The sequence below is a fragment of the Bos javanicus genome, chromosome 11, assembly GCF_032452875.1.
Source record: "Bos javanicus breed banteng chromosome 11, ARS-OSU_banteng_1.0, whole genome shotgun sequence".
In the NCBI taxonomy this organism is placed as follows: domain Eukaryota; kingdom Metazoa; phylum Chordata; class Mammalia; order Artiodactyla; family Bovidae; genus Bos; species Bos javanicus.
The window spans coordinates 46,003,713-46,016,762 of NC_083878.1; the positions used below are offsets into that span (position 1 = coordinate 46,003,713).

General features: G+C 45.5%; 1 long non-coding RNA gene across 1 annotated transcript in view; it reads right to left on the reverse strand.

The window, feature by feature from the left end:
- The window catches only part of LOC133257078 (uncharacterized), a 93,048-nt gene that overhangs the window by 14,853 nt on the left and 65,145 nt on the right, over window positions 1-13,050 (reverse strand). The window lies entirely within an intron of this gene.

The following is a 13,050-nucleotide window of genomic DNA, read 5'->3' on the forward strand; positions in this document are numbered from 1 at the left end:
CATGGAGAAGGCAATGGCACCCCACTCCAGTACTCTTACCTAGAAAATCCTATGGACCGAGGAGCCTGGTAGGCTGCAGTCCATGGGGTCGCTAGGAGTCGGACACGACTGAGCGACTTCACTTTCACTTTTCACTCTCATGCATTAGAGAAGGAAATGGCAACCCACTCCAGTATTCTTGCCTGGAGAATCCCAGAGACGGCGGAGCATGGTGGGCTGCCGTCTATGGGGTCACACAGAGTCATACACAACTGAAGCAACTTAGCAGCATCAGTAGCAGTAAAAATCCAAAGTTTGTACGAATACCGTGTTGAATGTTTAAATTAATCCTGCCTATGTATCTTCACTGCCCTTCTTGGCTTGGTTTGTAGTTCTTCATGCATTCACTCATTTTTTTTTTAATTTATTTATTTTTAATTGAAGGATAATTGCTTTACAATATTGCATTGGTTTTTGCCATACATCAACATGAATCAGCCATGGGTACCCCTATGTCCCCTCCCTCTGGAACCTCCCCCCGACCTACCACTCCTTCTCACCCCTCTAGGTGGTTACAGAGCCCCAGTTTGAGTTCCCATGAGTCATACAGCAAATTCCCACTGGCTATCTACTTATATATGGTAGTGAATATGTTTCCATGCTACTCTCTCCATACATCCCACCCTCTTCTTCCTCACCACTCCCATGTCCATAAATCTGTTAATTCATTTCATAAATGTTTATTGATTGCCTAACCTGGGCCAGGTACCAGGGACACTAGAGTAAACAGGACACGTGTGCCCCCGACACCTAATAAGAACCTACTGTTTTGTACAGGGAACTCAACTCAATGCTCTGTGATGGCCTATGTTGGAAAGGAATCTGGAAAGAGTGGATGTATGTATAACTGTTTCACTTTGCTGTACAGCAAAAAGTCACACAACACTGTAAATCAGCTATGTTGTTTGTTCAGTTGCTCAGTCATGTCTGACTCTTTGTGAGCCCATGGACTGCTGTACGACAGACTGCACCATCTCCTAGAATTTGCTCAAACTTATGTCCATTGAGTCGGTGATGCCACGCAACCATCTCACCCTCTGTCATCCCCTTTTCCTCCTGCCCTCAATCTTTCCCAGCATTCCAGTCTTTTTCAATGAGTTGGCTCTCTGCATCAGGTGTGAAGAAATTGCTTGACTGAATTCCAGTTCCACTGATACCACCCAGAGCAGCCTCAGCTGCTGTGTCTGTCACCAGAGGGGGTGTTGACTTCAGGCAGCCAGAATAAAGAGTGGACACAACCGATGGGGCAAAGATCCTGATGCTGGAAAAGATTGAGGGCAGGAGGAGAAAGGGGCGATAGAGGATGAGATGGTTGAGTGGCATCATTGACTCAACGGACATGAGTTTGAGCAAACTCCAGGAGATAGTGAAGGACAGGGAAGCCTGGTGTGCTGCAGTCCATGGGGTCGCAAAGAGTCGGACTCACTGAGCGACTGAACAACAACACTGATGAGGGAATAGGATCACACATCAGACTGGGCTGGGTGGACTGAGCAGGGGACCCAGCACAGAGCCACAAGGCCTGGGCAGTCACAGGGTTCCAGGTGGCATACTAGAGACCCAAGTCATTATCCCAAAGAAGGAGACAATCTTGACAGAGGTGAGAATTCTCTTCACTTGATCAGTGAGCCCCTCAATATCCAGATAAGTCATTACTGAGCCTGAAGTCTCTGAGCTGCTGAGCAGAGGAGCCCAGATTTCCCTGGATCTCTGTGCTTTCTCTTAACTCCACACCGCTGAGCAAATGGCCCCAGGAAACAGCCCCACCCTGCTGACTTGTCTAGAATCAAATAAGCCCTTGCACTTCTGTTGCTATGGCACACCCAGAAGTCACGTGCTATGGTACACCCGGGGTCAGAGTCCCATCCTAGTCTTTCCTGCTGGGCCATTTTCTCACAGTTGGCTTCGTTTCATCTCCATACTCCTCTTTGCAGAAGACATTCTTGATGTGACACTCCAGTCCTCCCCCAGAGCTGCAGCCTGCATGTGGAGCCACTTTGATGTGAAAGACTTGTCAGGGGCGATGCTGTCCTTCTGTAGCACATTTCTGGAAAAGAGCTTTGATTCATCGGTTCTCAATTCCCCAGGGACAAGGACGAGTATGATGGCCAAGATGGGGCTTTGGAAACTCCCATGATGCCCAGCCAGCTGTGTACTCACCGCAAGCTTTAACTCAGCTCCAGACCTTCAAAGGCCCAGACACAGCACAGGCTCAATAACTGATTTGCAATGATATGTGAGTTTCTGGTGTACAGCAGTGACTCAGCTATGTTTTTTCATATTCTTTGTTTAATTTTTACAATGTTGTATTGGCTTCCACCATACAACAATATGAATCATCATCTGATTGCTTTTTATAGTTTCCAGTTGGCTGTTTGGATTCTTCATCTTGTCATCTAATTACATCTTAATCGTAATTTGCCCAGATCTATCAATATCATTAGCTGAGACGATGAGCAGGAAGTTACCGAGTATCTGCCCTGTGCCCAGCCACGCTCCACGTGGTCCTCTGTGTTGCCTGGACCTTACTCAAGATCCTCCTTACTCAGTGTGGCCTTCCTTTCCATGCTGACCACAGAGGTAGAGAAAGGGGTGACAGGACCTCACAGTGGTCTAAATAAAGGAGGTTTAGTTGAAAGAATTATGACGCTGTGAGTTTAAAAAGTAAATGTAAGATGTAAAGAGATTTCTCCGTGGCTCCTAGGGTGGAGGGACAATGTCCAAGGAGGGACAGACTTGGGAAGGGCCGCCCCAAGGCCGGTGCAGACCTCCCGGGGAAGTGCAGCTGCAGCCCCTGGATGTTGGAGCTGCTGGCAGGAATGGCGGGGTAGGAACTGGTCTGCAGGCCCTGGGCGAGCAGGAATCCCTGGGGCACAGGTAAGCCTCCACCAGGGTTCAGGTGTGCAGAACTGCAAGTCGGACAGCCCCGCAGTTGGGAGACTTGGGGCTTGTGTGGAGGGGTTGCAGGGAGGTGACTGGAAGGCCCCTCCCTCATGTCTTGCACCTGAGACTGGCCCCCTCCAGGGGGCATGTGAGGACATGCTCTGGAGTTCAGCCCCAGCTGTGCAGAAGCTAATGGGAGCTGCGATCTGAGAGGTACATCAGGATGGCCAGCATGTGGGATGTCTGGAGGCTGCAGGGCAGGATGGGAGTGAAGCCCTCAGAGGCCTAGTTCCCACCAGCTGCCCTAAGACCAGGCCTTTCTCTTTAACCTGAGTTTGCATTTGGCAAACCTAAGCCTCTTAATTTATGGCAGATGCCAGTCAGCCCGTTTCTAGAGGCCTGGAGAACATCTCCCAGAGACCAACATGTGGATAGAGAATCAGGGAGGAAGCCTGAGGCCAGCTGCTGTCCACGTAGCTGCTCGTGGTCCAAACACTGTCCTCATTGCCCCTACCTGCCCTGACACGCCTCGCGTCTGAAATGCCAGCTGCCAGTGTTGTGTGAGAAGAGAAGGCAAGAAGAACCAACCATTCCCCTTGTCATCACCACCCTCCTCCCCAGCTGTATCAGGTTCCTAAGGCTGATGTGACAAAGCCCATCCACCAGATGACAAGCAGCATAAGTGTATTGTCCCTGGTTCTGGAGGCCAGGTGTCAGAGGTCATGGGGTCACAGACATGGTCCCTCCTTACTGAGTCTCTGTCCCAGCCCTTCCGCCCCCTCTAGTGTCTCCTAGTGACTTGACTTGTAATATGTGCATAGTTGCTCAGTCATGTGCAACTCTTTGCGACCCCGTGGACTGAAGCCCACCAGGCTCCTCTGTCCATGGGAATTCTCCAGGCAAGAATACTATAGTGAAGTTGTCATGCCCGCCTCCAGGGGATCTTCCCAACTCAGGGATCAAACCCAGGTCTCCCGCATTGCAGGTGGGTTCTTTACCATCTGGACCACCAGGGAAGCCCTTGCCTTGTAATGTGTTCCCCCTAATCTCTGCCTTCATGCTTACTTGGTCTTCTCCTTGTGTTCTTGTTTATGTCCAAAGTTCTCTTTTTTATAAGGAAACCAGTCATATTGAATTAAGCACCCACTTTCCTCCAATATGACTTCATCTTAACTGATTCTATCTGCAGCCACCCAGAGTCACATTCTGGGAACTGGTGGTTAGGTCTTTAAGCTGTGAATTTGGAGGGACTCAGTTGAACCCAACCTCTTGCCCTCCTCAGGCTACTCCCTCGTGGGCAGCAATGAGGATGAAGCCGGTGTGGGGCTTGGGGTGATCTCAGTGGAAGAGAGTGGGGGCCAGGGCTGGGCAGGGCTACAGGACTCTGTCTAAGAGCTCTTCTTTATTAAATTGCTTATTTTTTATTTGGAGGATAATTGCTATACAATATTGTGTTTATTTCTCCCATATATCAACATGAATCAGTCATAGGTATATGTATGTCCCTCCCTCATGACTATAAACACATGAAAAGATGCTCAACATCACTCATTATTAGAGAAATGCAAATCAAAACTACAATGAGGTATCAACTCACATGTGTCAGAACGGCCATCATCAAAAAATCTATAAACAATAAATTCTGGAGAGGGTATGGAGTAAAGGGAACCCCCTTGCACTGTTAGTGGGAATGCAAATTGATACAGCATCTATGGAGAACAGTACAGAGGTTCCTTAAAAAAAACTATGAATAAAATTACCATATGACTCAACAATCCCACTAAGAGCTCTTCTGTCTCCCTTCATCCCTTCCCTCCATCACCATCCTTTTGGGGTCTCATTTTCTCCTGTCCCAAACGTCCCCTGTTGAGCTGACCTGCTGACCTTCCATCCCATCTTTCAGGTTTGCCTCGCCATCTGGAAGTCACCTGTTTCCTACCAGACCCATCCCTGCCTCATGGCTTCAGGTTTCTGGTTTCCCAGCCCCAGCAGCCTGGCCAGCTCCCAACTGTGCTGCCCTCCAGAAGAGTGTAGGCCAGGGTTTCCCTGGGGGCAGGGCCGACTCTCACTAAGTCTAGGGTTGTCATTATTGTTTAGTCGCTAAGTCATATCCAATGCTTTGGCGGCCTCATGAAATGTGGTCTGCCAGACTCCTCTGTCCATGGGATTTTCCAGGCAAGATAATGGAGTGAGTTGCCATTTCCTCCTCCAGAGGATCTTCCTGACCCAGGAATCAAACCCACATCTCCTGCATTGGCAGGCAGATTCTTTACCACTGAGCCACATGGGAAACCCTGAGCTAGAGGGACCGTGCAGTAACTGATGTTCATATGAGCATCTGAGGCTCGGAAGAAAGGGGCCTTTGGGTTCACCATGGGCAGTAAGTGAGTTCTTGTCTTAGAAATACTCCCATAAACAAGTTTTTAAAAATCTATAACAGGCTTCAGTTACCCAGGGAAAACCACTCAGCTGGAATATCATGGTGTCATGAAAATTCTTTGTAAAGGGAGAACTGAGTTAGCTGTTATTTTTTTTTTTTTTTTAAGAAAGAAGCTGCAATAACCTGTTTATACACCAGATGGCAGAGTTGATTTTCCTTTGGCTTTTAAAAACCATTCCAAAATAAAGAGTTGGCCCCTTTCAGGTGGATACGACTTGACTTACACCTTTTCATGCAAGGATATCAAACGCTACAATTCCTTTACTCTGAGCCTTTTCTTGCAGAAGTAGAATTTCCGGCCATCTGAAGGGTGTGATTTGGGCTAGTTCATACCTATTTTGTCAAAGGATTAAGTGTTTGACTTATTGACTGACACAATTTTTCATGTGGTTTTTTTAAATTTTTTGTATACAATTATACAATCATAAAGAAGGCTGAGTGCTAAAGAATTGATGCTTTCAGATTGTGGCGCTGGAGAAGACTCTTGAGAGTCCCCTGGACAGCAAGGAGATCAAACCAGTCAGTTGTAAAGGAAATCAACCCTAAATATTCACTGGAAGGACTGATGCTGAAGCTGAAAGTCCAATATTTTGGCCACCTGATGCGAAGAGCTGACTCAGTGGAAGTGACTCTGATGCTGGGAAAAAATGAAGGCAAAAGGAGAAGGGAGTGGCAGAGGATGAGATAGTTTGATGGCATCATCGGCTCAATGGACATGAACTTGAGCAAACTTTGGGAGACGGTGGAAGACAGAGGAACCTGATGTGCTGTAGTTCATGGGGTTGCAGAGTCCAACACGACTTAGCGACTGAACAACATGCAACCTGTTAGCTGATCATTCCGATAGTTTATAGAACCTCGACTATTCAGCTTCCCAAATGCATTTATCAGCTGCACCACATGGCTCATGGGTTCTTAGTTCCTAAACCAAGGATTGAACCCAGGCCCTTGGCCGTGAAAGCACTGAGTCCTAACCACTGGACCACCAGGGAATTCCCCCTCAAATGCATTTTTGAAAATATATGTCTGATACTCTTAACATTTATAAGGAACTATTAATAATCTGCACTATTGTTCCTTCTTTTGCATGCTACTTATCCTCTTCATTTTATTTTTTCCCTATTAAACTCAGAGTAAAAACTAAACTACAAAGAAAGAAATTCTTTTTTAACTCCTAGTAGAATAAACATTCAACATGCCTGAGATCATAAAATAGAGCTTCTCTCTGGTTCCAGCAACAAATGACTACTTAGCATACACAAGTATACAGACTGTGCTACCATACACATTTCAGAATTTAGCCCTGGGCACCAACAGTGTGATTATAACCAAAGTTTGAGACTATGAAATGTCTTCATTCATGTCTCGACTGTTGGCATTTATATTGTTCGTGTATGTATTGTCTTAGCACTGCTGTATGCTAGGAGCATGGAGGTTAATTTGCCATCTTGGTTTCCCTGGAATGCTGGGCCGTATTCCCTCATACATGCTCAATGGTGCTGCGGTGTGGATGGACGCCCAGACAGGCAGTGAGAGGATGGAGGCCACGTCTACTGATATACATTCCCCAAATGCTTACATTTCATCCCAAATATTCCACAGTTCCATTCCTCTTTATCCCACATCCTGGATGAAGTCATTTAAACCCAGATCTCTGTGCTTAGCCCAAGATCAGAACTAAGAATGTTATAAAAATAATGCCTTTCTGGTCTCTTCTTTTCTTTGGTCTATGATGAGAGCCCTTGGGAACACTGAGACTTCAGGTTTATTTTCTATGAAATGAACACTATAGTGCTGTGTCTCTGTGTTACGGAAGAACAGCTGAAAATTTGATCTCATCAAACACTGGAGCTGACTTGGCTAAAACAAGCCCAAAATATACCTGTGGGACAACTGCCTCTGACTCTGCACGAGCATTAAACTTGCTAATTTTTCTAACCCCAAGTTCTTTACAGTCAGTCAAGAAAAGATTTTTATTTAAAGACAAGATAAAGAACAGTGGTGATGGATACTTTGAGAGCTGGACATCTTCCAGGAGGTAACATGGTGGGGTGGAATATGTTCATTTTTCCCATGACATTTTAACTAACCAATTCTTTGCAGTTAATACAGTTTGAACATCCACACTGGACCAGGGTTTTGTTTTGTTTTTAATAGTTATGAAGAAAGGAAACCAAGAGTCTATGAAAGGCAAAGGTTAAATTGGATTTCTCTTCAGAGAGTGTAATATTAATAAGAGCCAACCTTATTGAGCTTTGGGCTTCCCTTGTGGCTCAGCCGGTAAAGAATCTGCCTGCCATGCGGGAGACCTGGGCTCGGTTCCTGGGTTGGGAAGATCCCCTGGAGGAGGGGAAGTCTACCCATTCCAGTATTCTGGCCTGGAGAATTCCATGAACTGTATAGTCCATGTGATTGCAAAGAGTCAGACCCAACTGAGCGACTTTCACTTTCACTTTCAACCTTATTGGGAGTTTCCTGGTGGTCCAGTGGTTTAAACTCCATGCACTCAATGCTGGGAGTGTGGGTTCGATCCCTAGTTAAGAAACTAAGATCCTACGTGCCACATGATGCAACCAAAAAGTAAAAAAAATAATAGAAGAGCAGAGATTTGGGCTTCCCAGGTGGCACTAGTGGTTAAGAACCCACTTTCCCTGGTTTAGGAAGATCCACTGCAGGAAGGAATTCTTGCTGGGAGATTCCCATGGACAGAGGAGCCTGGCAGGCTACAGTCCATGGGGTCACAAAAGAGTCTGACATGCCTGAGTGACTGAGCACAGCACACAGAAACATGAGAAATTGGGGGAGGTGCTAATTTCAACTAAAAATAACCCCTGGAAACCAAATCCACTGCAGCTGAATGTGTTTGTATATGTCACACCTGACAAGGGCCAGTCCCTCAGGAGCAGACATGACAGGGGCAGCTGGAGAAGACTTGACCCTGGGTTTACTGGTGTGAGGAAGACCCAAAGCAGCTGCATCCTGAGGCCAGATGCAGGCTGGAAGCCAGCTTGGTAAGGGAAACCCATGAAAGTCAGCGAGATTTCACAGCAGGGCTCCAGGCCCCAGCACAAGGCCAGCCCTACCTACAGGGGTGGCAGGAGGAGGGCTGAATTCCACATCGCACCTATGGGCGGTCAGGCTGTCATCTCCTGGGGGCAGCGCTGAAGGAGTCCTGCCACGTTCTTGTATGATGTGAGTGGCTGGGATTATCTGAATGTAAGTGGGAAAATGGGCTTCAGCTTTTATAGTGTGATGGCTTCATGGGGCTCATTAGCTGGGCAAATGTACTCTAAAGAAGCCCCACTGAAGAGGGAAGCCAAGATGGTGGACATAGAGTACATCTCTCTCCACAGATACATCAGGAACACACTTTCAGACACAGAAGTGCTTGCAGATCACCAACTGAGACTGGGCAGGAGTACCTGACCACAGGAAAAGAATATGTAGAACCATGCAAAATTGGATAGGGCAAAGGAACTAGGGGGAAAAACAGGAGTGTTAGTAGGACTGGATCTGCCCTCGGCAGGTGGGGGAACTGAAGCAGGGGTTCAATCCCCGCATCGGGGCAATTGTCTGAGTCAGAGGAGAAACATTTGAGCCTGAGAGTGAAGCAGTTGTTCTGTGGCAGCCTAAATGGAATGAGAATCAGACAATCCTTGCCACAGCTTTCATATGCCAGACAGGAATGCAGGTCCCCAAGAAGGTGCAGCATCTGAGGGGTGGAGTGTAAGGATTGTGGAGCAATCCCACTGTTGACTGTGAAGAGATGGACTGAGGGGCCATGAGGGAGGAGATTGTGGTGGGAAATGCCAGTGGAAGAAAGCCAGGCAGCCATGGAAGAAAGGCAATACTGCTAAGTCATGCGTAAGGGTGGAGCCATCACCGTAGGCTCTCTCTCTCCCCACATCAGCAGCTGAACAATAAAAATGCTGGCTCATCAAGCACCTGACGCCCAGAACAACAGAGTAGGACCCCACCCAGGGTGATGCTTCAAACGCCAGAGGCACCAAACAACAGAGGAGAACCCCAGGGAAGGGAGCCCTCTAAGTGCCTGAACGAGTGGAGCTAATGGAGAAAGACTAGCCAAAGAGGCCTTCTGATCGCCAGCTGCTAGAGGCTTGAAAACAGACTGATAGAGCCATAACTCCTGCAGCTGAGGCAGTGGATGTCCCCGTACACTTGGCACCGCCAGGGTCCCCGAGACCCAAGGGGCTTCACTCTCAATGCTCACTGAAGCAGAGATGCCACAGGCAAAAGAAAGTCTTGCATCTATGCACGCGGGGTCACTTCAATTGTTTCCAACTCTTTGTGACCCCGTAGACTGTGGCCTGCCAGGTTTCTCTGTAAGGGGTGCTTTTCCAGGCAAGAATACTGGAGTGGGTTGCCATACCCTTCTAGAGCACTATATTTCATTTCCTGCTGCCCTAGGTGCCAGCTCCACTGAATACCTGGTACTGCCAGGGGCCCTGTGACCCAAGAAGCCACACCACCTCCACACCTGGCACTCACTGGGGCAGACCCAAGTCTCTAGGGCCAGCCTCAGGAGCAAATCCCAGTGGATGACCCACATGCAGAGGTGGAGATAAAATCACAACTGAAACTCAGGGGCAGTGTAGCTGAGGAAGAGGACCCAAAACCTTCCCACCAGCTGCACAAGGAGTAGGACCAGCAGTGTTGGAGGGCATTCTAGGCAGGTGAGGTGGACTGTGACTCCCAGCAAAGGAAAGGATGCTGACAGCAGAGACTCAAGAAAAACATTCATTATTCTTATATTTTGACTTGTTCTGTAGTTTCTTTGGGATTTTTTTTTCTTTTTCTTCACCGCCCCCCGACCACCTGTGTAGTTGCCAATTTTATTAGCACTATGAAATCTATTTAAGCTTTTGAGATTTTTTTTTCAGTCAGACTTTTTATTTCTGTTATAAACTTCTGCCTCTCTGTTAGCTTTGTGCAGTTCTATAGAGTTTTCTTTTTCTTTTTTAATTTTAATTTTTAAATTATTTAAACATTATTTTTCTACATTTACTCCTTTGTTTGCTTTTAATGTTATTTTCCCCTGGCAGTTAATCTTTAATATATATAAATCTTCTTATCTACCTTTATTTAACTTTGCATTTCTAGTCTTTCTTTCTTTTTCTCACCATATTTGTTAGTTTTGTTTTCATTGCTTTATTCCCCAGTTGATACCTTTGTTTAGTTTTGCTTTCCAGTTTGTGCTTTAGTTAGTTTTATTCTTAATTGGTGAATATAATTTTTGGCTTCCTTTGTTCACTGGGTCAATCTACTGTACTTTATTGTCATTGGACTGTTTTGATTTTGCTTATGGCTATACATATGCATGTATATTCCATTATTTTAATTATCATTTGCCTTAGTTTGTAGTTGCCTTTTGTCTGGGGCTCATCTTTGGTTTCTCATTTTTGGGTATTTGTCTTAATCCCATTTAATGCCAGAACAAACCACCTGTGGAATCTCCTTCCAGGACAGAGATCAAGCCCTGAGGCTGTGCAGTGGGAGCACTGACTCCAAGACTCTAGACTATCAGAGAATTCCTAACCTTAGGGAGTGTCAAATAGTGAGAACTCCCATAAAGGCAACCACTTGTCTACAAGATCCAGCATCACCCAACTACCAGTAGCACACTGTGCAAGATGCCTCATCCAAAGAACAAACAGGACAAAAATACAAACCCAATCATCAGTAGACAGGATTACCACCTCACTCAGTCCTGCCCATCAGAGGAAAAGAAAAACTCACCTCCTACCACCAGAACCCAAGCACAAGTTACAGCCTATATGAAGCTTACACAAACCACTGGACCAAACTTATGAGGGCAGAAACCAAAAGAAAGAAAGAATTAAACCTTGAAGCCTGGAAAAAGGAGACCTCAAACACAATAAGTTTTTAAAAAGATAACGAAAAGACAGAGAAATACAGCACAAATGAAGGAAAAAACTAGAAACACACAAGTCCAAATAAATGAAGAGGAAATAGGAAAACTACCTGAAAAAGAATTCAGAATAATGATAGTAAAGATGATCCAAAACCTTGAAAATAAAATGCAAAAAATGCAAGAATCAATTAACAAAGACCTAGAAAAACTAAAGAATACAAAGACAACACAATTACTGAAATTAAAAATACTCTAGAAGAAATCAATAGCAGAATATCTGAAGCAGAAGAATGGATCAGTGAGCTGGAAAATAAAATGGTGGGAATAACTGCTGAAAAGCAGAATAAAGTAAAAAGAATGAAAAGAACTGAGGATAGTCTCAGAGCTCTCTGGGACAATATTAAACACACCAACATTTGAATTATAAGGTTCCCAGAAGAAGAAGAGAAAAAGAAAGGTTAAGAGAAAATTTTTGAGGAGATTATAATTGAAGATTTCCCCAACATGGGAGAGGAAATAGTCAGTCAAGTCCAAGAGGCACCAAGAGTCCCGTACAGGATAAACCCAAGGAGAAACACACCAAGACACATACTAATCAAACTAACAAAGATTAAACACAAAGAAAGAATATTAAAAGGAGCAAAGGAAAAGCAACATGTAACATCCAAGGGAAATCCTTAACAGCTGATCTTTCAGCAGAAACTCTGCAGGCCAGAAGGGAATGGCAGGATATATTTAAAGTACTGAAAGGGAAAAATCTACAACCAAGATTACTACCTAGGAAGGCTCTCATTCAAAATTGATGGAGAAATCAAAAGCTTTATAACAAGCAGTTAAGAGAATTCAGTACGAGCAAACAAGCTTTATAACAACAGTTAAAGGGATGTATATAGTCAGGAAGTACAAGAGAAGTTAAAGTTCTACAAAAACAAATCCCAAACAATTAAGAAAATAGCAACAGGAACATATATGTCAAAATTACTTTAAATGTAATTTTTTAGACTGATGCTAAAGCTGAAACTCCAATACTTTGGCCACCTCATATGAACAGTTGACTCATTGGAAAAGACTCTGATGCTGGGAGGGATTGGGGGCAGGAAGAGAAGGGACGACAGAGGATGAGATGGCTGGATGGCATCACTGACTCAATGGACATGAGTTTGGGTGAACTCCGGGAGTTGGTGATGGACAGGGAGGCCTGGCGTGCTGTGGTTCATGGGATCGCAAAGAGTCGGACACGACTGAGTGACTGAACTGAACTGAATGTAGCTAAGTTGGTAAAGAATCTGCCTGCAGTGCAAGAGACCTGGGTTTGATCCCTGGGGCGAGAAGATCCTCTGGAGAAGGAAATGGCAACCCACTCCAGTATTCTTGCCTGGAGAATCCCATGGACAGAGGAGCCTGGCAGGCTACAGTCCATGGGGTCACAAGAGTCGGACATGGCTTAGTGACTAAACCAACACCAACCAGCCACCAATGGAGAAACAGACATGGAGAACAGACTTATGGAGATGGGGAGAGGGGAGGAGAGGGTTAAATGTATGGAGAAAGTAACATGAAAACTTACATTACCATAAGTAAAATAGATAGCCAGTGGGAATTTGCTGTATGTCTCAGGGAACTGAAACAGGAGCTCAGTATCAACCTGGAGGGATGGAATCGGGAGGGAGATGGGAAGAAGATTTGAGAGGGAGGGGACATATGTACACCTATGGGTGATTCATGTTGACATTCATAAGTCTGACAGAAAGCAATGAAATTCTATAAAGCAATTATCCTTCAATTAAATATAAAT